The sequence below is a fragment of the Hibiscus syriacus genome, unplaced genomic scaffold (genome assembly GCF_006381635.1).
Source record: "Hibiscus syriacus cultivar Baekdansim isolate YM2019G1 unplaced genomic scaffold, ASM638163v2 tig00111954_pilon, whole genome shotgun sequence".
NCBI lineage: Eukaryota > Viridiplantae > Streptophyta > Magnoliopsida > Malvales > Malvaceae > Hibiscus > Hibiscus syriacus.
The window spans coordinates 1,397,028-1,422,713 of NW_024063221.1; the positions used below are offsets into that span (position 1 = coordinate 1,397,028).

Here is a 25,686-nt window from a genome sequence, read left to right on the forward strand (position 1 = left end):
TTAGAGTAAAAAAGATGACATTGGAGTAGGACAAGAGAAAGAGCAGTTGGACCACATTGACAATGACGACCAATAACTTATGGAAGACGCTACGATGGAAGATGCTAGGGCTGAAGAAGATATTACAATGAAGTTAGTGATGAAGTAAATGGTTAATTTTTGGGAGCATTTTAATTCTCGTGTGGGGGGCATTAATAACCAATTCGGGAAAATACAAGCCCATATTTCATCATTTTGTGATGAAGTCTCCAACTTGCGTAACGAATTTAGTAAACAACATCATACGAGTTAGGTAATTCATTCTTTATGTTCTAAGTATTTTCATGTTGTAAAATTTATTTTCTTTTATTATAACAGTGGTGGACAACCAAGTGCTAATGAAGAGGATGACATCATAGATGAGGATGATGAGGATAAAGATCCAAACAAATATATGGTATCTGCAACACCACCGACAAGAAAATTTGTTTATTTCTATACATCATTTTAATCTATAAGCGTACAATTTTAATGTCATTTTGTTCATGTTGTAGATGTTATACTAAGACCATGTGTATATGAATTTCTTTATTTTTGTTTAGAAAACTTTGTTGTTTCCATTTGGTCTTCCAAGTTGAGGTAAGCACTATTAAGCAGTTGAATTACTATAGATAAATGGAAAATTTACAGTTGGATGTTAATCTTAGAAATTGTTAACAATCTCAGCCATAACATTGATCGTGCACTTGACAAACTACCTTTATTGTGTGACCACTTTATATTCATTTGGATAAGATGCATGTCATTTTGCGTTGCTTACTTCTGTTTGTTTATGATTCCTACAAATTTGTGTTTGACTGTTTCTATAAACAGGATCAAGGAAAGTGCAAAAAAAAAAAGATGAAGTTACATACTGTAAAGATCTGCAAGATGTTTGGAATGTGTTTCCTCAATACAACCCATGAAATACACTGTTGGTGGATGATTCAGTAGAAAAAATTATCTATAATACAGAAGTTACATGTTTACCATATGTTATTTCTGTTAAGCTATATGTTCATACATTGGTTCATTTATAATTTATGTATTTATATAGCAATACAGTTACATATGTCCACATCCCTTTGACGCTTCATCTTAGAACAACAATGCTTTAGATATGACACAAATTTATGCCTACTTATACGAAATTGGTTTCTTATTACATTATTGAACATGTTTCGTTTGCTAATTTCAATTATTTATATATGTCCTCAGAAAAAGGTGAAAACATACATGAGTATTTGAAAAATTTGTCGAATGTGCCTAATGTTCCAGAGTTTGTCAGAAATAACCCTTTTTCTTCGATTTAATTTCTTTGCGGGGAGACTATTAGAACATTGTTATGTATAACATTGTTTTTTATGTTTGGTTTACTTATATTGTGTGTATATTTTCTATTCATACACATAATGCATTACTTTCAATCTTAATGTACTCAAACATATAAAACAAAAACTGTGTATTTTAATATTCCACAATACAAACTGTGACTTACACAGTAAATATTCCATTCTAATGAGGAACTGTAAAGAATCCAATCTAACTATCTCGTATTATCTTCCATTCACGTGACTACTTTATTTCTGTGAATTAACTCATCTTTGAACCAGTATTGTCTTTCCCTGTTTTTTGGTTGATAACACGTGTTACTTGAATAGTAGGAAACAATTATACAGTTTTCAATTTCAATTTCAATTTGAGCTCCACTATAAATACGAGCTTTGTCAACCTGTATTCCCTTCAAACAACAACATGCTCATTACCTCGGGAGGTAACATCAAATGCCATTTGTAAGATTCTTTTCTTATTAACTTAGACAATTTTCATGTTATCATTAATTAATCATAATTTCCATTATTTCTTTCCTACATGAAACGTGAGAGAAATCTAAACCATCATAATTTTGAGGCATAAGCTAGAAGATTGGATGTGTGAAGAATGCCTTTCGAATAGGATCTATTACATCCGACTCAAGAAGATAGGATAATCGTAAACCAAAACCGTCGAAGAGAAAAATACTTGATATAGAAGCATATGTATATTTAAAATCTCGATGACGATGGATATGGTTCTCAAACGTTAAAGTGTCAGAAACGTTTTGGACTTATGATTTGGGTGGTATACAGGAAATGCAACCAAGGGAAACCAAAAATCCCGAGAATTGAAGGCTACAACTTGTAATAATAAAAAAAAAAAATTGAAGGATACACATGTATAAAGTATCGATACATAGATAAAGTAACATTGTAAACGGTAAAAGTCTACCGGTGTAATAAAAATAGGCGTAAATGACAACTATCACCACTTGTCATTTACGACTATTTTCATTAAACCAAAGCACTTTTATCCGTTTACATTATTAATTTACCTATTACTTTAAAGTAATAGGTTTTGAAATTCCAAGTACCGATACTTTTTATTTATGTGTATCTTCCATTCTGTAACATTATTATTAAAAGATGTACCGTTCAATTCTCGAGAATTTTGGTTGCATTTCCCGTGTACCTCCCAATCATAAGTCCAATATGCTTCTGATGCTTTAAATGTTGAAAAACCATATGCTTCACCTTCGAGATTTTAAATATGCATTTGTTTCTACATCAGCTATGTTTCTCTTAAAAGGTTTCGGTTTACAGTTATCTTATCTTCATGAGTTGGATGAATTGGATTCGATCCGGAAGGCATTCTCCACATATCCAATCTTTTAGCATGTGCCTCAAAATTATGTTGGTTGGGATTTCCCTCGCTTTTCATGTTGGTTGATTGCTCCATGTCATTTGATAGAAGATGAATGAGTTATTACAATATTGTACACCTACTCCAAGTATCGAAATATTAATTTTGAAACATAAATTGCATAGTTTCTGTATGGGTTAGTTACCCCATTCATACATGAACTATACCTTATTCTAAATTTCATACATAAAGTTTAAAAATTCTCGATTAACAGATTAACCCTCTTCAATCACGAAAAGTGATGTAGAATCCTATAATCATGACATATGGCACATTAAAAAATATGTTTTTTAATTTTTTTAGATAAATTATACTATTCATCACTCAATTATCTTCTCACTCTTAATTTAGTCATTAAAATTTAAATTTTTTAATTTAATTATTAAATTTTCAAATACTGGTGATCCCTAACCTCGTCTCCTCCATCTCTTCCCTTTTGTTTTCCCCTTCACCACTCCACCCTTTTGCCACCGCCTACTCCACTTCCGTTTTCCTCTTCTCCCCGTTTTCCCTCTTCGAAGGAGATGTTTCCCCTTCCTCCATCATCTCCTCCTTCTCTGACGTTGTTTCTTCTCTTTTCTTCCGTTCCGAGGGCCTCTTCTTAGCTGTTTCCGATCTCTCCGATCTCATCCAAGTCTTCGATGCCAAAACCCAGACCCCACTTAATCGTCTCCGGTCCTATACCTATCCGGTCTGATTCGTTAAGTATCTGGTTCTCGATAAGCTCCATTTTCTCTCCGGAGGTGGGATGTTGCTGAGGAAAGCGTGGTTTTGGACTTGATGGGCCATAAGGATTACGTGCGGTGTGGAGATTGTAGTCCGGTGTGCTCTGATTTGTTTGTTACCGGTTCTTATGATTGTATCGTTAAGGTGTGGGTTAGAGTCAAGAATTCGAGGTTGGTTTTTTAAGTGAATCATGGGAAACCATTGGAAGATGTGATTTATTTGCCTTTTGGTGGGCTAATTGCAATTGCTAGTGGGAATTCGATGAAGATATGAGATCTGGTTGGGGGTGGGAAGATGGTTCATTCAATGAAAAGTCATAATAAAACTGTTACATCAATTTGTGTAGGAAGAATTAGGAAGGAAAATTGTGGGGATGAATCGATGGAGGATAGGATTTTGAGTGTTGGTTTGGAAGGTTATATGAAGGTTTTTAATTATGGTAATATGAAGGTTACCCATTCGATACGGTGTCCTGCTCCTCTTATGTCAGTCGGTTTTTTGTCCGATTGTAGGACTAGAATAATCGAGATATCTAATGCGATCAAATTTGTAGGCAGAATGAATGGTAAGGACAATGTGCAGAGTGGAGGAGGGGACGAGGGATTCCTCCGGTGAGCTGATTGTAGCTGAGATCAAGAGTTTTAAGCCGCCTCTGTTGTAGTGGAATATTCCCGGAGATGAAATTCTTGCTTATAGCAAGAAAATGAAGGCCCTTCAGTTGTGAGATTGACACCGGTAACAACCTGTAGATTCGACCGGAATATTGGACAACTCGACTAGAGAAGACAATTTCCCAATGGAAACAAGAAGGATAATCAAAGCTTTTCCATAAGCAATTCTCTAGATTACTTTCATTTCCAGTTTTGACAACAAGATTACCGAAATCCAGTAGCTGCAATACTGGATTATAAACACTCACTGTTGTATTAGTCGACCAAACAGTTGTTGTGTTCTGAACTTGAACCATAATTCTGCCACTGGTTACTATCTTCAAAATGCCAGTGGAATCTTTTATTGGGTTTACCCTGTTTGCAACCTAAACAACAGTTTGCATGGGGATGTTGTTGTACCAGATTCCCAGGTATCATTTCGTGCAAGTGCTTGGAGAGAAGAAACCCAACGCAAAGCCTCCATCTTTGGAGAATAAGGTCATGGCATCAGTGAGTGACCTTGATGGATAAATAGTGTCGACTGCGGTTGAAGCTTTTGAGAAGATGATGAGAAAACAACAAGCTGTGTAGAAAAAGAAACCGCCGGGTTAGGACTAAAAAAATGAGCGACCCTGATGGATAAATAGTTTAATAATTAAATTAAAAAAATTTAAACTTTAGTGACTAAAATAGGAATAAGAAGATAGTTGAATGATAAATGGTGTAATTTACCTAAAATAAATAAAAACATGTTTTTAAAGTGCCATGTGTCAGTTTGTTATAGGTCAGAGGGTTCCACATCACTTTTCGTGACGAAAGTGGATGAATCCGTTAACGGCAGAAAACATTATGTAGTTAATCGAGAATTTTTAAACTTTATGTATGAAACTAAGAATTGGGTATAATTCATGTATGAATGGGGTAATTAACCCTTTCTGTAGCCATACTTACGTTTCTGTATCGATACCCATACTACAAGAAATTGTGTATTTTATATTTTAGGATTGTTGAAATATCAATACTAGTTATTAAAGTATTTTAAAACTACTCCAAATTTCGGTATGCTTGTAAAACAATTTGAACGCAAAAAATGTATCGATACACATTATTAAAGTATCAATTTTTATAATTTCGACAACAAAGTTTTGATATTTAGAATTTTGAAACATATTACTTTAAAGTAATACGTAAATTTACAATATAAACAATAACAAATCTATTGGTTTAATGATAATAGGTGTAAATATAATGTATCGATACTTATTATTCTAGTATACATCTCAAACAATTTACACGCACAAAGTATCGATACGTTCATAACATGTATCGATACTTATAATTTTGAAACCTATTTCTTTAAAGTAATAAGTAAATTTACAATGTAAATAGTAAAAATCTACTGGTTTAATGATAATAGACGTAAACAAAAAGTATCGATGCTTATTATATAGTATCGATACTTTTATTCCAGTATGCATCTCAAACAATTTGCACGTAAAAAGTATCGATACGTGAAATTTTGAAACCGATTACTTTAAAGTTATACGTAAATTTACTATGTAAGTGGTAAAAATCTACCGGTTTAATGATAATAGGAGTAAACATAAAGCATCGATATTTATTATATATTATCGATACTTTTATTCCATAATGCATCTCAAACAATTTCCACTAAAAAAGGTATCGATACACATGTATAAAGTATCGATACGAGGAATTTCGAAATCGAATACTTTAAAGTTATAGGTAAATTTACAATGTAAACGGTGAAAATCTATCGGTTTAATGATAATAGGCATAAACATCAAGTATTGATATGTTTTGAATAGGTATCAATACTTTTAGTTCAATGTGCTTCTCAACAATTTGCACGCACAAAGTATCAATACGCGAAATTTTGAAACCTATTACTTTAAAGTTATAGGTAAATTTAGAATGTAAACGGTAAAATTCTACCGATATATTGATAATAGGCGTAAATACAAGTAGCAATATTGTTTATATAGGTATCAATACTTTTATACATGTAACGAATTTCACAAAACCGATTGGAAATTGACAAAAATCGGTTGAAATTTGACAAACTGGTTGAAATTTCAGAAAACTAGTAAAGAGATACCGAAATTGTTGAAATTTGTATCAATATATTTATTTGTACGAAAGTATCAGTACTGTAGGAATTTAAAAGAAATGAAAAAAAAAGGAAAATGTCTCAAAAGTATCGATACCTTAGACACATGTATTGATACATGACAATATAACAGGTTGAAGTTTGACAAAACCGGTTTCAATTTGACAAAAACCAGTAAAGAGATATCGGAATGGTTGAAATTTGTATCCATACTTTTATAAGTATATGCACCAAAGTATCGATACTTTAGGAATTTTAAAGAATTTCAATAATAGCGCCTACAAAGTATCGATACCTTAGACACATGTATCGATACATGATAATATAACAGGTTGAAGTTTAACAAAACTAATTTTAATTTGAAAAAACTGTAACTAGATATTGGATATGTTGAATGTATCAATAATGTTATAACTATATGTATCATAGTATCGATACTTTAGGAATTGAAAAGAAATGAAAAAATCTCGAAAGTATCGATACCTTACACAAAAGTATCGAGACTTCGGTAATCTAATGGTATCGATTAAATATAAATAACATAACCAGTAAATATATCAAATGAACCCCCAAACTAGAGAAATAGATAGAAGACAACTGTATTTTTTGAAATCAAAGCATATTAGTTGCTGTGAAATAGAAGCAAGTAATTTTTGAAAGTGTAGTTGTTTATTTGTTGATGCAATTGAATCGAAGGGTATGTTGTTGAAACCCTAGTTTTTTAGTATTGTGGTATTCATAAATACGGGTTAGGATTATGGGTTTGGGGTTTTTGAAGTAAAGAAGCATTTGAGACCGATAATAGGTAGAAAGTGCAATCGTTGTTCGCGAATATGACATTGAAATGGAGTCTGAGAGTATCAACATTGAAGAAAATTGAAAGCAACCATTGGGTGGATATATGTACTTCTAGTAAGTATCAATGTATTTTGTGTAATTAATGTTGAAATGGTAATTGGATTAAAGTATTTAATAACTTTTAATTGATTAGAAATTTCAAATCTTGACAGTATGAATGAATGTCATATGACTAAGGAAGCTTGTAATTATGTTGACTGCATAGCCAATAAAACTCGGAGGGCAGTGTCCAAATGGTAAGCTATGAATTGGTAAGACAAACTTCCTCTGAGGGTCATTGAACTCAACCCCTCCCAGGTAAGGATTGCATGATTGAAAATTACATAGAATAGTTGTATTTAGCTCTTGAAGATTTGTTCTTCAATTTATATAAGAATAATCGTAATGATCTCCGTTAACATTTCAAAAACTAATAAGTATCATGCGTGTAGTACCTTTAATCCTTGAGGCAGACAACAAGAAAGCTGCCACTTAAAGAATTACCAAGAGCGTTAGTGTAACACACATAACCCATATATGCGAACCAATACGAGTTATAGATGTCACATCAAAAATTTAAAACATTTCTTTAATCGAATTGAGTAAAATTTTGTTTCATTCAAACATCACTAGTTTTATAACTTGAACAATTATTATAAAATAATTATTCAAAGAGAAATCATTATATAAGATTTTTTATTACTAATTCAAAACCAGTTTCAAGTAGTGATAAACAGTTCTATTATGTTTCATAAAAGAAATACGATTGTCCATTACATTTGATTTAAAACCCAAATTAATTTTTATTTAAGCATAGTTTAATATCACATTATTTATTCATACTATTAATTTATTTATTGTTAACTATAGTAAAAGTTTGCATACATTTCATTATAGTATACATGCCAGTTAGAACTTTTAAAACATAGTAGGATGTCATCATTGTTACCTGTAAATATTTCTTTGGTGATTGATGCCAAGCTCAGCTCCTTACTCCTTTTCTTCATTTTTCCTACGCGTGAAAATCATCATTCGCTAAGTATACACTTAGTGAGGCAATAATATAAATATTCAAAGCAATACAACATATAAATATAAATGAGTAACAATATTCAATGCAATATGATCACTTTACCTGTATACCATACATGTTACCATAAAATAACATGATATAACCGAATATAAAGTTTCTTACCAATATACTTGTTATTTATCCCATAAGCTCGTAAGCTTATTTGTCTGTATATCATTTATTAACCAATAAACCATATCCCAATTTAAACCTTGAGGACCCTGGGTACATGATTCAAAAACCTGCACTATAGTGCTAAACATGCACTAAGCTTAAGGCTCTAGTGCTAATCCAGATATGACACATAAGTTGTGCCCAACACCTACACTAGGTTTACACCCTAGTGCTAATCCGAATATGAACCTGCACTTAGTATCCTTACACACTAGTGCTAATATAAACTTGCAACTGCTATACTCTATGGCACGCCACTATATTGTATCCCTCAATAACTTACTTGGGCATATAGTCTATTTTGTTTGATCCATCCATGTCAAAGTATATTATCATAATTTAACATTGGGTTGTTCATACCTGAAATATCATTCATGATAAATATCATAAGTAATAATCAGTGATCAATGCATTTTATGTTCAACCCTTGACATATTTATAATATGTCAAATATATGATAAATGACGTAAATATCATGCCAATATAAACAAGGTAGATTTATTGCAACTCCTACCCAATGATGTATAAAACATTCATGTCTAATATTATGCATACATTGCACTCATTTTTACATTATATACAAGTCAAAATATAAGTCTCACTAAGCTTTAACTTGATCCTTTGCTTCTAATTTGGTTAAAACCAAAATTTCTCATAATTTCATATCCTAACAGTTTTCACTACCTTTAAAGAAATATTATTATGTATTAATATAAACCTTTAAAAAGTATTACGTTTATACCAATGGAAACTAGACTCAAATACAAATCTATCCATATAAGGCACCCCTTCTAGTTCAATATGTACAATTTATGGTGAATTTTCAAATTTGACCTAAAGAATCTGTTTTGAGCAGAATCTGCTACCCCATTTTCTGACCTATCCTCGGTTAAAAATTCATATCTTTTAGTTTACACCTCAAAATCGGTTTCTAATTGTTATAAACAAAACTAGAATGGTATATTAGTCCAACGGTATAAAAATCATCCTCTAATAATTCTTGTAGAATTTATGGTGATTTTCTAAACTTACTATCCATAACATAAATTCTAATCAGATTTCGCCAATTTGCATTTTCAACTTGTTCACTAATTCTATTATCTCTCCCAAATGCACATATATGCATACATCACAAATAACATAACGTTTTAGGAGTCACTCCTTACCATAGTAACTCTTTCACTGGCTCATCGTAAGCCAATGTTTGTTCGATAACATAAGTACAAATTAAATTTGTTCTCACCTGGTGTCCTTAGCTTGCAACCTTCCTTGGAATTTTCCATTTCATCCTTAAGCTTCTCCTTAGCTTTAATAATATTTGATCTTGATTTCAAGCACTCAATCTCTAAATGGACACCATTACCAAATATACACAAATTCAAACAAAATGTTAGAATCTTACTAATATAGGCATACTTTAGAAAATAAATTCCTAACAAATTTCTCGATGCTTATTCGATACAATTTCCATGTCACAACATAAATGTTGACCATTCAAATTCCATTTAATCCATATTCATACTTGAAACTTATTCACCACCAAATATTTTAACACTTATTAATCCTTTTTAATTTGGCACCAACTTTTCTAACTTATATAAAATGGTCCTTCACCATTTTACCACTCAAAGTTTCAATACAAAAATTCTAGCATTGAAATAATTACCACCCTAGTACATATACAAAGGCATAATTACAAATGATCACTCCAAACTATTTGAATATTTCGTTTAAAACACCAAACTTTCCTAACTTCCAAAATGATCTAATTTCACATTTTAACACTCCTTTTAATTCCCAAAAAGCAATTTCCAGCATAGTACATCAATTATAGAACAATTACACAATAACCCACTATTTTTCCAAAACTACTAAATTGGTCCCCCGACTTTTCAAAAATTTCCAAATGGTCCCTAAATTTTCTAAGAATTTTAGAACACTTCCTACATCATTTCCATCTCTTACAAATTTTTTCCATAATTTTTCTCATCCATACAAGCCATGGCCGAAAGTTCTAACTTCTAAAAGTAAGGTTTTCATGATTTTGCTCGATTTTGATTCGATTCAAACATGAAATCAACTTCCATAAAATCTTACCAAATCTCTACAATCAAAGCCCTAATAAAATTTCATCAAAACACAAAGTTTTCCCAAGTTATTATTTGGTTGAATCTTAAAGAACAGTTTCTAGGAAGATTGAACATGTTCTAGGAAGATTGAACATCGTACAAGCTTGAATGTAACACCCCCCAACCCGTACCCAACCCGGATACGAGTCCGATGTGTCACATTGACTTTTCAAACTTTGACTCTTGACAAAATTCAAAGAAAATTTAAAACTTTCCTTAGAGTAAAAGCAGTTTAGTTACATAATTTGACCACAATAACCAAAATCGATCAGATCATATTTAACTCAATCAATTAGTACATGCCAACTATATTCAAAATAACAAAAATCATTTAACTCATTTATTTTCTGATCTAAAATCTTGTAAGGGAGATGCTGACCTGTATTGCTCCTCACAGCTTCCATATTCACTTTCTGTACCCTGCGTGTGAAACACTCACACGCTAAGTCGATGACTTAGTGAGGCATAAAGAAAACACATCTAATGGAATTCATACCCACTAATCATGCATGTATCATATCATGCACACATCATATCACACATCATATACATATATCACATACATTGTTCTCATATCACCAACCTGTTTATCCTTACTAATTCCCTTGTCATTACTTCAATTCCGTCATATGAACATATAATGAATATAAACATATTATATATATTTTAATAAACCACAATACATTACTAATTTCTATAATCATATAATATATAAACACATAGCATCTCATATCACCATGACATATATGCACTTCTACCATGTCACGAGAAATACACATATCATTATATCAAATTATGTTCTCTTTTCAAAGCCCATGTACACATGTGAGAACTATAGATATGTGAGTCTATAGAGTTTGTGCACTATGCTGTCACCACAGCTCGTATAATTACACCGAAGTGCCACGTAGAATTGCACCGGAGTGCCGCGTAGAATTGCACCGTAGTGCCATATAATAATGTCCATAAGGACCACATATCATTCCTTAAGAATCATATACATATACTAGGGATCAAGTATATGTCTCACCAGACTTCACACATGTTCCAAAGAATACATATATGTCCCGAAGGACCACATATCATTCCTTAAGAATCATATACATATTCCAAGGATCAAGTATGTGTCTCACCAGACTTCACACATGTTCCAAAGAATACATATATGTCCCGAAGGACCACATATCATTCCTTAAGAATCATATACATATGCCAAGGATCAAGTATGTGTCTCACCAGACTTCACACATGTTCCAAAGAATACATATATGTCCCGAAGGACCACATAGACCCTCGACTCTTGGCATGCCAACTATACCATAGCTCTCAAGACACATAACATGGGCATTTTCTTTTATACTTATCATTTCACATAACACATAGTTCAATTACTCATAGAACATTTTCATATGAGTCATATTTACATGTCACATAGCTTATATACTTTCTCACGTAGTTACATAGATCCATATCATACAACATATATCCCAAAGTGCACATAATCACATATATCATATCATATAGCTTAGATCATTTCTCAGATATTCATATAAACATACATATCATATCTTGTTCACATATGATCATATATGCTTCATATAACACATAGAAACACCTATAACACTTTCTCATAGCTTATATCAATTTTCAGAGTCCTTTCATATTACCTGATGACATATATCATATAGATATATAATAACGGATATCATATTATCTACCTTATGCTCCATTTCTTTGTATTCCCTTAGATTATAAATTATGTCGTATTTCTAAACATATATCATTTAATAGTATTTTAATTTAGGGACTAATTTAATCTCTTTACTTAATTCAATTTCATATATTCATTATAATCTTTTCATATAGATCCATTATACTAATTCTCATAATAAATCATACCACTATGTACTTGTCCAACTCATGTTTCCATTATGCATATACTGTTACCCATGTTTACCTAGCTCATATCACTTCTCATAAACTCACTTTCATCATATTTTCCTATTATTACATATTTTATCTCATAACCATGTATTCACATAGTCTTATATTTCATTATCATATTACTTATATTTGTTCTCCTATGACTATTAATAAACATCTATTTCTATTTCCCTACATTTCTCAACTTATCTTCTATATTCCTATAATTTCATAACTTATTTTATATTCTCTTAATAACACTTAATCGTGTTTTTACATAAACCACATGGCACATACAAAATATATCAATTCAGATAATCAAACATACATACACTCATATTCAACTCATGCCTTTAATCATGAATTCATATGTAACACTTCAGGAAATAGACTCATTGCAAGTCTTATTCCCATCACACCATATACTATTGAATATGCACTCACCTTGGCCTCACTAGTCAATTCCAATCTCTTATCTTTCCCTTGATCGATCTTACTTGCCAAATGTTCCGGAATTGCTTTACGCGTAAAATCTACATAAATGTACATTTTTGAGGCAATCATTAGATACCTACACCTTGTAATCGGATACTAGCAACTTAAACGAACTTATTAAACCCATATTCACAATTTTCCTTTAGGGGGGAATCGGTTCCCTCCTATTGGGGTATCGGTTCCCCCTTGACATTCTGTAAATTCTGGTTCTCTTGAGGGGGTATCGGTTCCCCTTGAATGGGTATCGATTCCCCTTGCCCAGAAATCACATTTTTGAACTCGAAAATCCCTTCATTTTCAGCTCCATACCTCATACTTCACTTCCATTAATATTCCTAACTTTCATACACATAATTAAACTCGTTTCTACTCCATAATCACTTCCTTAAACTCAAAATCCTATCTTTTACATGATATTCAAGAATCGTACTCAAATACCAACATGTTCTAACTTTAATTCTATCACCTTATACTTCTTAATTAGCTTGATAACAAGTCAAATCCAACTTCTAATTCTTATTATGACCTCTAATCCAATATTTCATTCAATGGCTTCTAACCTTTAATCTCCCTTAACTTACAATTCTTTGAGTTTCTACACCTCTTTTTCCTTCTATAATCTTTCTTAAGGCTTCCATAATTAAAACCATGCTTGAATTTGAAGGATTAATCAAGAGAAATTAAACTCACATTAGCTTGGGCTCTTCACGTTGAAGAAGAAAGAAGAATCAAGAGTTATTTGGAAACTCTTGTTTCTTTCACTTGGATATTATAATACTCATTATCTATTATTTAATTATTACCTTTGCTCAATGACCCTTTTACCCTTTTAGTTCTCATTCACTTAATAATTCATCCTACCCAATATCTTTAATTAATTCCTTCACTTTTCGATTAATTTAATTTGATCACTGACATTTTAAAATCTTACACTTTAATCACTAACCCGATATGGAGGATGTTACATTGAATATGAATCTACAACCTCAAAAACATCAAGATTCATCATCAATTTCATAAACCCTAATGTGAACAAAAACCCTAGAATTTGGGATCTTTGAAATCAAGCAAGATTAGTGTAGACACTCATTTTCCCCCGAAGTTCCATTTAATTTATATATAATATATATAATTTTTTTTGAAAATATATATAATATATAGTTTTTGAAAATATTTTGAGAATATATATATAATATATAGTTTTTGAAAATATTTTGAAAACATATATATAATATATAGTTTTGAAAATATTTTGAAAATATATATAATATATAGTTTTGAAAATATATATAATATATAGTTTTTGAAAATATTTTGAAAACATATATATAATATATAGTTTTTGAAAATATTTTGAAAATATATATAATATATAGTTTTGAAAATATATATAATATAGTTTTTGAAAACATTTTGAAAACATGTATATAAATATATATTTTTTGAAAATATTTTATATTTTATATATTATTTATTTATTTATTTTTATTTGTTTTTTATTTTATTTTTTCATTCGGTCCAGGTCCAACAGGGGTATGGGGTACGCAACCGGGTAGGCAACCTAACCCATCAAGCCCACCCAGATTAAAGGAGTCTAAGATTTGATTAGGGTTTTAACTTTAAGCAAAAGGCGGCGCACAAATATAATCCGTTAGATCAAGGAGATGATCAGCGGTCAGGAGACTAGGGTTTGTTAAACCCTAAGATGTCATCACACCGCAGCCAGATCTGTACTGTTAGATCTGACCCAATCAAACGACCAAGATCAGACCCCAAGATCGGCCAAACGCTCGGGAACAACCTCCAAACAGTTTCTGGGCAACGTAACAAACCAGAATCACAACAAATGGGACAAAATCAGTTGTCAAATTTTGGGGACAAAAACAACGGCCAAATCGAAGCAAATAACAACTGATAGTCCCCATGATTCTCGACGAACGTGATAAATAACCAACTGAACACAATCACCGAGGCTGCACCATCTTGAGATGATCGAAAACCATCATTCTATGGTGGAGTATAAATACCCCAAGAGGGGGAACAACCGAGATCAACAAGCGACCACAACAAGAAAAACTGAGCAACAACACACAAAAAAGAAAAAGAAAACCAGCAAATACAAATCGAAATAACAACACAAACACGAAAACCACTCGCAAAAAAGAAGGAGAAGCGTAGGTCATGGCTCGTTGGATTTCGAAAGGAAGCCGATTTAAAAGGTAAAAATCTGAAAGTTTAGGCGTAGATCTACGCCATTTAGGTTTTTTTTTAGGAGATTTGGGTCTTGGTTTTGGGATATGGGGTTAAAAAGAAGCTTGTGATAGGACTTGGATTTTTCTAGCCGCCGGAGCGGTGGTCGGTACGGTGGTTGGTCACCGAAGCGCTGTCCGGATTTCGACCTGTTAGGGGAGAGTTGAGAGTGTTTTGGAAGAAATGTTTTTTTTTCCTAGGTTTGGTTTAAAATGAATTTTTTTGGGTTTTTGGCTATTTATAGCTGAGGGGCCTTTGTGTAATTAAGAGATTATTAAATCTTGTTGAAAACATTTTAATGTTTCGATAACAAATTAAGTGAAATGAATTTTAAGATTTTACAAAAGATTTTCTAAGTATATTCGATATAATTATTCGAATATCAAAAATTACTCCAAGTCTTTCAAAGTTCATTTTAATCCCTACTAAAGTGTAAAAATATGTTAAATAAATTTACATAGTATTTTGAGCCTTAATGGAGACAAAAATCATTTCTTAATTAAAATCAAACCAAAATGGGCAGATTACCCAGAGGGAACCGATTCCACCCCAAGGGGGTACCGATTCCCCCTGAATAGTTTGGCTCCGATAAATAACAGAATGCTCGGAGGGAACCGATTCCCCCTGTTCAACGGCTGAAATATTTGAATTTTACACTACAAAAACCAATTCCCTATGAGGGGGTACCGATTCCCCCCACGCTCCAAGCAGTTTTATTAATTGTTTTCACACTTAAACGACTCCATTGACTCCACTAATCATCCCCAACGTTCATAATCAATTGAAGGAGTATTTAAACAAGCTTAGAAGCCATTAATCAACAACAAGAAACAACAATCAATAAGAATCAAGAGAGAATCAAAGAGAAAGCACCAAACCTCATGTTTGAGCATTTTCAAGCCTATTTCATTCAATAATCATTTTTACTTTCAAGAACACTTATTGTGTTCAATTGTATTATTCTTGAATGTTCTTTTTTTTCTAGAATTATGCAAACATCTTGCCTTGTGAGGATTTTCTTGTAAGTTTGCAAAATTTGTATTGTTCTCTTTGGGAGAGAGTGTTCTCAAGAATTTGGGGTATAATTCTTGATGGATTTGTAAGGTTACTCTTTGTCCTCAAAAGAAAGACAAATTAGTGAATTTATGGAAAATCCTTAGTGTGGATAGCTAAGGTAGTGGACGTAGAGTTTGGTTGAGAAAGTCGAACCACTCTAAATCACTGTGCAAATATTTTCAAATTTCTGCTAGAGCTTCAACCGAAATTTTTATTGCCAATTCACCCCCTTTTTTGCCTATTCCTTCGATGATTAACTCAACAATTGGTATCAGAGCCTTACTCATTTGAAGGTTTAATCGCCTCTTGAGTCGATTCGGGAAGAGTTACATCGATATTCAAGTCATCAATGGTCGCGCTTCAAACTCCGACTTCGTTCTCGATTCAATGCTCGTCAACAAGCCTCCTTTCTTCAATGGAGCTAACTATGCTTATTAGAAGAATATAATGATGTACTTCATTCAAGAAAGTGACATGGGAGCATGGAATGTCATAGAAGATAGATATATCAAACCCTCCACTCACCCGATATTGTGGAGTGAAGGAGAGACAAGAATGTTCCAGCTTAACTCCAAAGCTATACATATTATCTTTTGTGCTCTTGGACCGGATGAATACGACAGAGTTTCATCTTGTACAATCACCAAGGAGATATGGGACAAACTACAAGTCACTCATGAAGGCACCGACAAGGTAAAAGAATCTAAAATTATTCTTTTAACTCATAACTATGAAAATTTCAGGATGAAACCGGATGAAGATATCAAAGCTATGACAAATAGATTTTCCACGATTGTCAATGGTCTCAAATCATATGGAGAGATCATTCCAAATGAAAAGCTTGTGAGGAAGTTGGTTTACTCACTTCCAAAATCGTGGCAATCAAAGAAGACAACAATCATCGAGGCTAAGAACTTAAAGTCCTTAACCTTTGAAAAACTAATCGATTCACTCCTCACTCATGAAATGATGCTTCAAGATGAGGTAGACCTCGATAATATTGATAAGACACCAAAGGAGAAGGAGAAGAAGAAGAACGTTGGAGTTTCTCTCAAATCCACAAAAGATGAGAATGATTCGGATGAATATGATGATGACAAGGAAATGGAATTATTTTCCAAACGGTTCAGAAAATTAATGAGGCCCAACCTAGGAAGAAAATTCAAACGAAATGAAGGCTTTAAAACTAAACCAAAAGAGAAGAACATGATCATTTGCTACGAATGCAAAAAGCCAGAGCATGTCAAATACGATTACCCTCAATTGAAAAAAAGTGTCAATCCAAGAAGAAGCACAAGGCTCATGTGGCTACATGGAGCGACGAAGAAGGCTCCGATGAAGAGGAACAAGAAGTAGAAAACTTGTGTTTGATGACATTCGGGGAAGATTCTAAGGTAACCTCTAACTCATTTGATTCGGATGAATTATCTTATGATGAGTTATTAAAGGATTATAATGGGTTGGCTTCGGATTATAAGACTTTATTTTCAAAATACAAAAATGATATTTCAAAATTAAAGAGTGAAAATAGTCTTATGTCCAAAACCAACAATGATCTTGAAAGTAAAATAAAAAATTTGCAAATCAAACTAGAAGAGTTTGAAAAGAAAAATATTGATTTGCAAAATTTATTTTCAAATGTCAATGATGATCATCAAAACAAAATTGATGATCTTAAAGCTTCTTTTGATAAAGTTTGAACAAAACGCTTTGAAAATGAAGAAAATTCAAAATCCAACTTTGTTGGAAAAATGTTTTAAAAACTACAATCATAGAGGTCCCCGAAGAACCTCTAATGGAAAAATTGTTAGAAGTATATGGGTTCTAAAGAACTCATTACTACTAAAGATAAGGATATCCTATAGAAATGGATATCTAAGGGGACTAGGATTTTGGAAACTAATGAATATGGACCCAAAAGAATTTGGGTACCAAAAATAAAAAATTAATCTATGTTTGTAGGAAAAGGAGCATTGCTACAAGGCACGGGAAACAAATTCAAACTCATGGTACATTGATAGTGGACGCTCAAGACACATGACCGGAGACAAAAACTGGTTCATAGAGCTCAACACCAAAAATGGAGGAGATGTGACTTTTGGTGATAACTCAAAAGGTCACATTGAAGGTATAGGCACTGTAGGTAATACCTCTTCCATACAAATTAAGAATGTTTTATATGTGAATGGATTAAAGTATAATCTATTGAGTATTAGTCAATTATGCGATAAGGGATTCAATGTCATGTTTGATATTAATGGTTGTAAAGTCATTGACATTGCATCTAATCGGATTATGCTTGTTGGTCATAGAACATGGTGCATTTAGATTCTATAGATATGACTAATTTATGCCTAGTTGCTAAAGATGAGCATGATAGTTGGTTATGGCATAGGAGACTAGGACATGCTAGTATGAGTGTTTTGCAACGAATAATTCAAGGAGACTTAGTTAGAGGGTTGCCAAAGCTAAAATTTGATAATAATAAAATATGTGATGCTTGTGCTAAAGGAAAACAAAAGCGAGTTTCTTATAAATCCATTAATGACGTATCCACTAGTAGAGTTTTACAATTGATCCATTTAGATCTTTTTGGGCCATCTAGAACTACTAGCTTGGGTGGAAAACAGTATGCCTTTGTATTGGTAGATGACTATTCTAGATATGCTTGGGTTCTATTCTTAAGTATTAAAGATGAAGCATTAGAAAAATTTATCACGTTTTCAAAAGTAATCCAAAACGAAAAAGGTTACTCTATAACTAGTGTTAGGAGTGATCATGGAACTGAATTTGAAAATCTTGGAATTACTGAATTTTGTAATTCTAATGGTATTAGTCATAATTTTTCAGCACCTAGAACCCCTCAACAAAATGGAGTTGTTGAGAGGAAAAATCGAACTTTAGAAGAAATGGCTAGAACCATGCTTTGTGAAACCAAAATATTTTTGGGCTGAACCCACAAATACTGCTTGTTATGTTATTAATTGAGTAATGATTAGGACTATTTTGAACAAAACTCCATATGAACTTTTTAAAAATAAAAATCCTAACATTAGTTATTTTCATCCTTTTGGATGTAAATGTTTTGTTTTAAACAACGGTAAAGACAATCTTGGCAAATTTGATGCTAAAAGTGATGAAGGAATTTTTCTGGGTTATTCCTTAAATTCTAAAGCTTATCGAGTATTTAATAAAAGAACTTCAGTTGTAGAAGAGTCTATACATGTTGTTTTCGATGATAATCCCCTTCCGAGGAAGGATTCTTGTGTAAATGATGATGTAGGTATTTAAACATAAATGACGTTGGACATGACGTTGGAGAACCATCATCAAAGGAAGAAACAAAGATGAAGAAACTCAAGATCCTCTCGAGAATCCAACCATTGAAGAAAGGGAAGTCTCTTACCCAAGGGAATACAACTATGTCAAGGATGGTGAAATAATAGGTGATTCATCCAAATGGGTAACAACTCGATCTTCTCTTAGAAATATTTGTAATTATATTGCATTTATCTCACGCATAGAGCCTAAGAATATTAAAGAAGCATTAAATGATGAACATTGGATTATGGCTATGCAAGAAGAGTTAAATCAATTTGAGAGAAGTAAACTATGAACATTAGTTGAAAGACCTAGTAATAAATCTGTTGTAGGTATTAGATGGGTATTTAGGAATAAGCTTGATGAAAGTGGTAATATAATGAGAAACAAGGGTAGACTTGTTGCTCAAGGGTATACTTAAGAAGAAGGCATAGACTATGATGAAACATACGCTCCTGTAGCTAGGATTGAAGCAATTAGAATGTTATTAGCATTTGCATGTTTCAATGAATTTACATTATATGAAATGGATGTTAAAAGTGTATATTTAAATGGTTTTATAAAAGAAGAAGTGTATGTGGAACAACCTCCTGGTTTTGAAGATTCAAAATTTCCATATCATGTTTTTAAATTGACAAAAGCTCTTTATGGTTTAAAACAAGCTCCTAGAGCTTGGTATGAAAGATTGTCAAACTTTTAAATTAAAAAAGGTTTTTCAAAAGGGAAGGTTGACACTACATTGTTTTTAAAGCATAAAGGTAAAGATTTATTAGTAGTTCAAATTTATATTGATGATATAATATTTGGTTCTACTAATGATGTTCTTTGCCAAGAATTTTCTAAGCTAATGCAAAGTGAATTCGAGATGAGCATGATGGGGGAGCTCTCATATTTCTTGGGGGCTCAAATCAAGCAAAGAAAATATGGAATTTTCATCAATCAAGCTAAGTACGTCAAGGACATGCTCAAGAAGTTTGGACTGGAAAATGGGAAACCTCACAACACTCCAATAAGTTCATCAACAAATCTTGACAAAGATGAAGGAGGTAAATGTATGGATGTTAAATTATATAGGTCAATGATTGGCTCTTTGCTTTATCTAACTGCAAGTAGATCGGACATTATGTTTAGTGTTTGCTTATGTGCTAGATTTTAATCATGCCCTAAGGAATCACATTTACTAGCTGTTAAGAGGATCTTTAGATACCTTAAGGACACTCTAGTTTAGGACTTTGGTATCCTAGAGACTCTAGCTTTAGCTTGCATTCCTTATCTGATGCGGATTATGGATGATGTAAATTAGATAGGAAAAGCACCTCCGGTACTAGCCAATTCCTTGAAAATATGTTGATTTCTTGGTTTTCAAAGAAACAAAATTGTGTTGCATTATCTACCACTGAAGCGGAATACATTTCAACCAGTAGTTGTTGCGCACAAATTTTATGGATGAAACAACAACGTTTTTATTATGGAATTGAAGTAGGTACAAATCCTATCAAGTGTGAAATTACTAGTTCTATTTGTCTCACTAAAAATCCCATCCAACACTCTAAAACTAAGCATATTGAAATTAGACATCACTTCATTAGAGACCATGTCGCTAAGGAATATGTAGTTCTAGAATTTGTTGATATTTTGCACCAATTAGCATATTTCTTTACAAAACCTTTAGACAAAGAAAGATTTTGGACACTTAGGAGAGAATTAGGTTTAATCGACCTATCTTCAATTAGTGTTTAAAATAAGTTTAGAACTTTTTAAATTAGATTTGAAAAATGCTTATAATAATAATAATTTTTTATTGTATTCTTTGCTTTTAGTTAGGGGAGATTATGATTCTTAGTGAAAATTAATTTTATGTTCAAATGTAGTTTAAGGATAAAATTGATTGAGTGAACATGATTATTTTTCAATATATGAGTTGTCAATACCACTAGAGCAAATTAATTTAACATTTTGAGTGTTTAAAATCATATTTTTAGTATTTGGGTGCAAAAGGAATCGATACCCCTTGAAGGGGAACCGATTCCCCCTTTGAAGGGGAACCGATTCCCCTGGAGGGACTCGATACCCCACGGGGTCTGTTATTTTTAACGCCCAAACTGCATATTCTCTCAAACCCTCTCTTTTCTTCTTTGACGCCGTTCACTCTCTCTATCTCCCTAAATCTTACTTTGCTTCAAAACATCGATTTATAGTCGGAATCACTTCATATTTTATCTCATAAACCTGCTAGAATCATTAAAATCGTGCAAACTTCATCCAATCTCACTCAAATCCGAAAATATTCAATGTATTTTTCTAAAACATCTATTTTATAAATTTTTGATTTTAGGACTAGTTTTAATTAGTTGTAGGTTGAACATTATATCGGGCATTGATTGTTTAGTTTTTAGAAACTAGATTTTACAACAAATTTCATCAAAACGAACAATTTTTCAAAGTTTTCTGAGAATTTTGAAATAAAATAGAAAAATTATTTTCGAAAATTAATGATGTTTTTGATTCAATTATGTTGTCTTTCATGAAAACTATACGTTTAGGACTTTCAAACTTTATTTTTCAATAGTTTTTCAAAACTTTGCCCATTAGGATTGTTTTTAGAGAACCTTGAAATATTGAGGACTCATTTGAGTTTTGGGATTGATATTTGTTACATACATGTGTTTAAAATTGCAGGTTACTCTTTCCATTCCGATTATCTTACATTATGTCTCACAAACGTTCTAGACCTTTCTCTAGTCGATCAAACCAACCTCCTAACTCACCTCCAAATCCTCCTCCTATCCAACAAATTCCTAATCCTAATCTCGATTATCCAAATATGACCATTCGTAATTTGTGCTTCAATGAACTCGGTCGTAGACAAAATCTTTTCTTTAGGTATTCTCAATACTTTGAGTCTTATAAAATCGGGAAGAACGAATCCATCTCTTCAAGCCATGTTAGACATCAATTTTGACATCTTCCTAGCCTACAAGAGTGTAAATTTGATAAACCCTTCGAACTTGAACCAATAGTTTATCATCAACTCGTTCGTATCTTCTACTCTAATGTTGTTTTCGTTCAAAATCGGGCTAACACCGCAACCATAGGAATACGATCCTATCTTCTAAGACAATTCTTTTACATTGACCCGGATTATATAATCAACGCATTAGGATTAGATAATGCAGGCTTAAACAATGAAAAATAAATGGTAGGTTCTCAGTATAAACGAAGGGATAGTGCGAGCCTTGGATCTCTTTTGGCTATATTGCGGCCAAAATAATCTTAAAATAAACCTACCTCAGATTATCTTTGCCGAAATTATCAAAACCGTAAACCTTGTTCCTAACAAGAAACTCTGTTCATCTCTAGTTACAGTTGCATTCTAAGTAATCTGTTTTCAAAAGTCGAGCTTAGGGTTGGCCTTGATGCCGCTTTTCCACTCAAAAATCAAATCAATCTCTTTTCTTTAACTAAATCAGGATGGAAGGTCAAGGAAGAAACGGGTATATGGGTTCGTACCAGTGAGCAACCTCCGGAAGCTGACGAAGCCGATGATGAGCCAGAGCAGCACGAGGAGCAAGCACAACAAGAAGATCAAGTGCCTCTATACTTCTGATCATTTATAGAGAATCTTGATATGAGGTTTGCATCCATCGAATCACATTTGATTGCTACCAATGAAATGATGAATTGTCGTTTCGACACTTTGGACGAGAGGTTCGATGCATTTTCACGTGATGTGGCCAACATTTGGACACACTTATCTCCTCCTGATCCACCGATGGACGATTAGGCCCTGCTTTCTTGCTTAGCTTCGACCTTATTATTTTCAACATTTTGAATGCGTTTGGATTGTTTTACTTTGGTTTTGGATGTTTGAATTTGTTATATATTGTTTCTGGATGATTTGAACTTATCTATATATGTGGATTTGCTTAAATTTTAATTTTATGCATCATTTACATCATTTTAGATATATGACCAATTTTACCATTTCACTTTCATTTATGAATATTGATTATGAAACTAATGGCTAATATCTTCTCTTGATTGTAATCTTAGAAGCTTAAGCTTTAAATTTCTAAATATCAATTGGGTAAATTTTTCAAAACCTTGTTTAAAAATGTTTTAGAGTCTTTTTGATTTAACAAAAAGGGGGGAGAAGTGTTAAAGTAAGGGGGAGTTTCAAAACTTGGTTTCAAAATTTATTTTCAATTAGAAAATCTTAAAATTACTAAAATGTTTTGTTATATCAAAAAAAGGGAGATTGTTGAAAACATTTTGATGTTTCGATATAACAAATTAAGTTAAATGAATTTTAAGATTTTACAAAATATTTTCTAAGTATATTCGATATAATTATTCGAATATCAAAAATTACTCCAAGTCTTTCAAAGTTCATTTTAATCCTTACTAAAGTGTAAAATATTTTGAATAAATTTACAAAGTATTTCGAGCCTTAATCGAGTCAAAAATCATTTCTTAATTAAAATCAAACCAAAATGGGCAGATTGCCCAGAGGGAACCGATTCCCCCCCCCCCCAATAGGGTATTGATTCCCCCCCAATGGGGTACCGATTCCCCCTGAATGGTTTGGCTCCGAGAAATAACAGAATGCTAGGAGGGAACCGATTCCCCCCAAGGGGATACCGAATTCCCCTGTTCAATGGTCAAAATATTTGAATTTTACACTGTAGGAACCGATTCCCTATGAGGGGGTATCGATTCCCCCCGCGCTCCAAGCAGTTTTATTAATTGTTTTCACACTTAAACGGCTTCATTGACTCCACTAATTATCCCCAACGTTCAGAATCAATTGAAGGAGTATTTAAACAAACTTAGAAGCCATTAATCAACAACAAGAAACAACAATAAAAAAGAATCAAGAGATAATCAAATAGAAAGCATCAAACCTCAAGTTTGAGCATTTTCAAGCCTATTTCATTCAATATTTATTTTTTCTTTCAAGAACACTTATTGTGCTCAATTGTATTATTCTTGAGTGTTCTTTCTTTGTTCTAGAATTGTGCAAACATCTTGCATTGTGAGGATTTTCTTGTAAGTTTGCAAAATTTGTATTATTCTCTTTGGGAGAGAGTGTTCTTAAGAATTTGGGGTATAATTCTTGAGAGATTTGTAAGATTACTCTTTGTCCTCAAAAGAAGACAAATTAGTGAATTTGTGAAAAATCCTTAATGTGGATAGCTAAGGTAGTGGACGTAGACTTTGGTTGAGAAAGTCTAACCACTCTAAATCACTGTGCAAATATTTTCAATTTTCTGCAAGAGCTTCCACCGAAACTTTTATTTCCAATTCACCCCCCTCTTGGTCTCTTCCTTCGATCGATTAACTCAACAAATCCTTTTTGCCGTCCCTTAAGCTTTGAAGTGTAATTCGTTTCGGTCACCTGTTTCAATTTTGCCTCCGAATTTTCAATTGATTCAATTTAATCCTTCATTATATTTATTATATTTCACGATTTGTCCCAAAACATTTTTTGCAACTCATTTTTAGTATCAATTTGATCCATAAATTTTAATTGGTTTCAATTTGATCCTTTAAATTTTTTTGAGTTATTCATTTTTTCCCTTTTAATTGTAGCATATTTTTTCACTTTTTTAAATATGTGTTTTAAATATTTTTATATATTTTTTACTTATTATTATTATTATTTATTATATTTTATTACTTTTAAATGTTAACTTTTCCTTTGTTATTTTCCCAATTTAATCTTTTTTATTTATTTATTTATTTTTTCTTTAATTTCTTTAATGTTTATTATTATTTTTTATTTATATATTTCGTAATTTAATATTTCTTTTGACTTGTTAGGGACATTTTTAATCAATCAAAGGTAAGTAATTTGAATCGAGTCTTTAAATTTTAATTTAAATTTCAAGTTTCGCAATTAAGATAACTGACAAATTAAATGGTACCGAAAGGGCAGTTCAAGGGTGCTAATCCTTCCTTGACTGTAACCGACTCCAGAATTCAACATATTTTCGGTAAAACGCAGATCAGGTAAGATGGTGTCCGGTCAACCTAAATGTTTTTAAATGATCGGGGTGGCTCTAACATTTTTTTAAGTCGAATCCCAATTTCGGGCCCACCTGAAAGATAACAAATTTTCGGTTGTCTTTTTAAGCAAAAATAACAAATTTTAATTTAATTATT

At 32.3% G+C, this 25,686-nt stretch overlaps 1 pseudogene; it reads left to right on the forward strand.

Moving 5' to 3' along the window:
* The first annotated feature begins 94 nt into the window (after positions 1-94).
* On the forward strand, positions 95-23,128 carry LOC120173513 (annotated as a pseudogene).
* Positions 23,129-25,686: the final 2,558 nt, after the last annotated feature.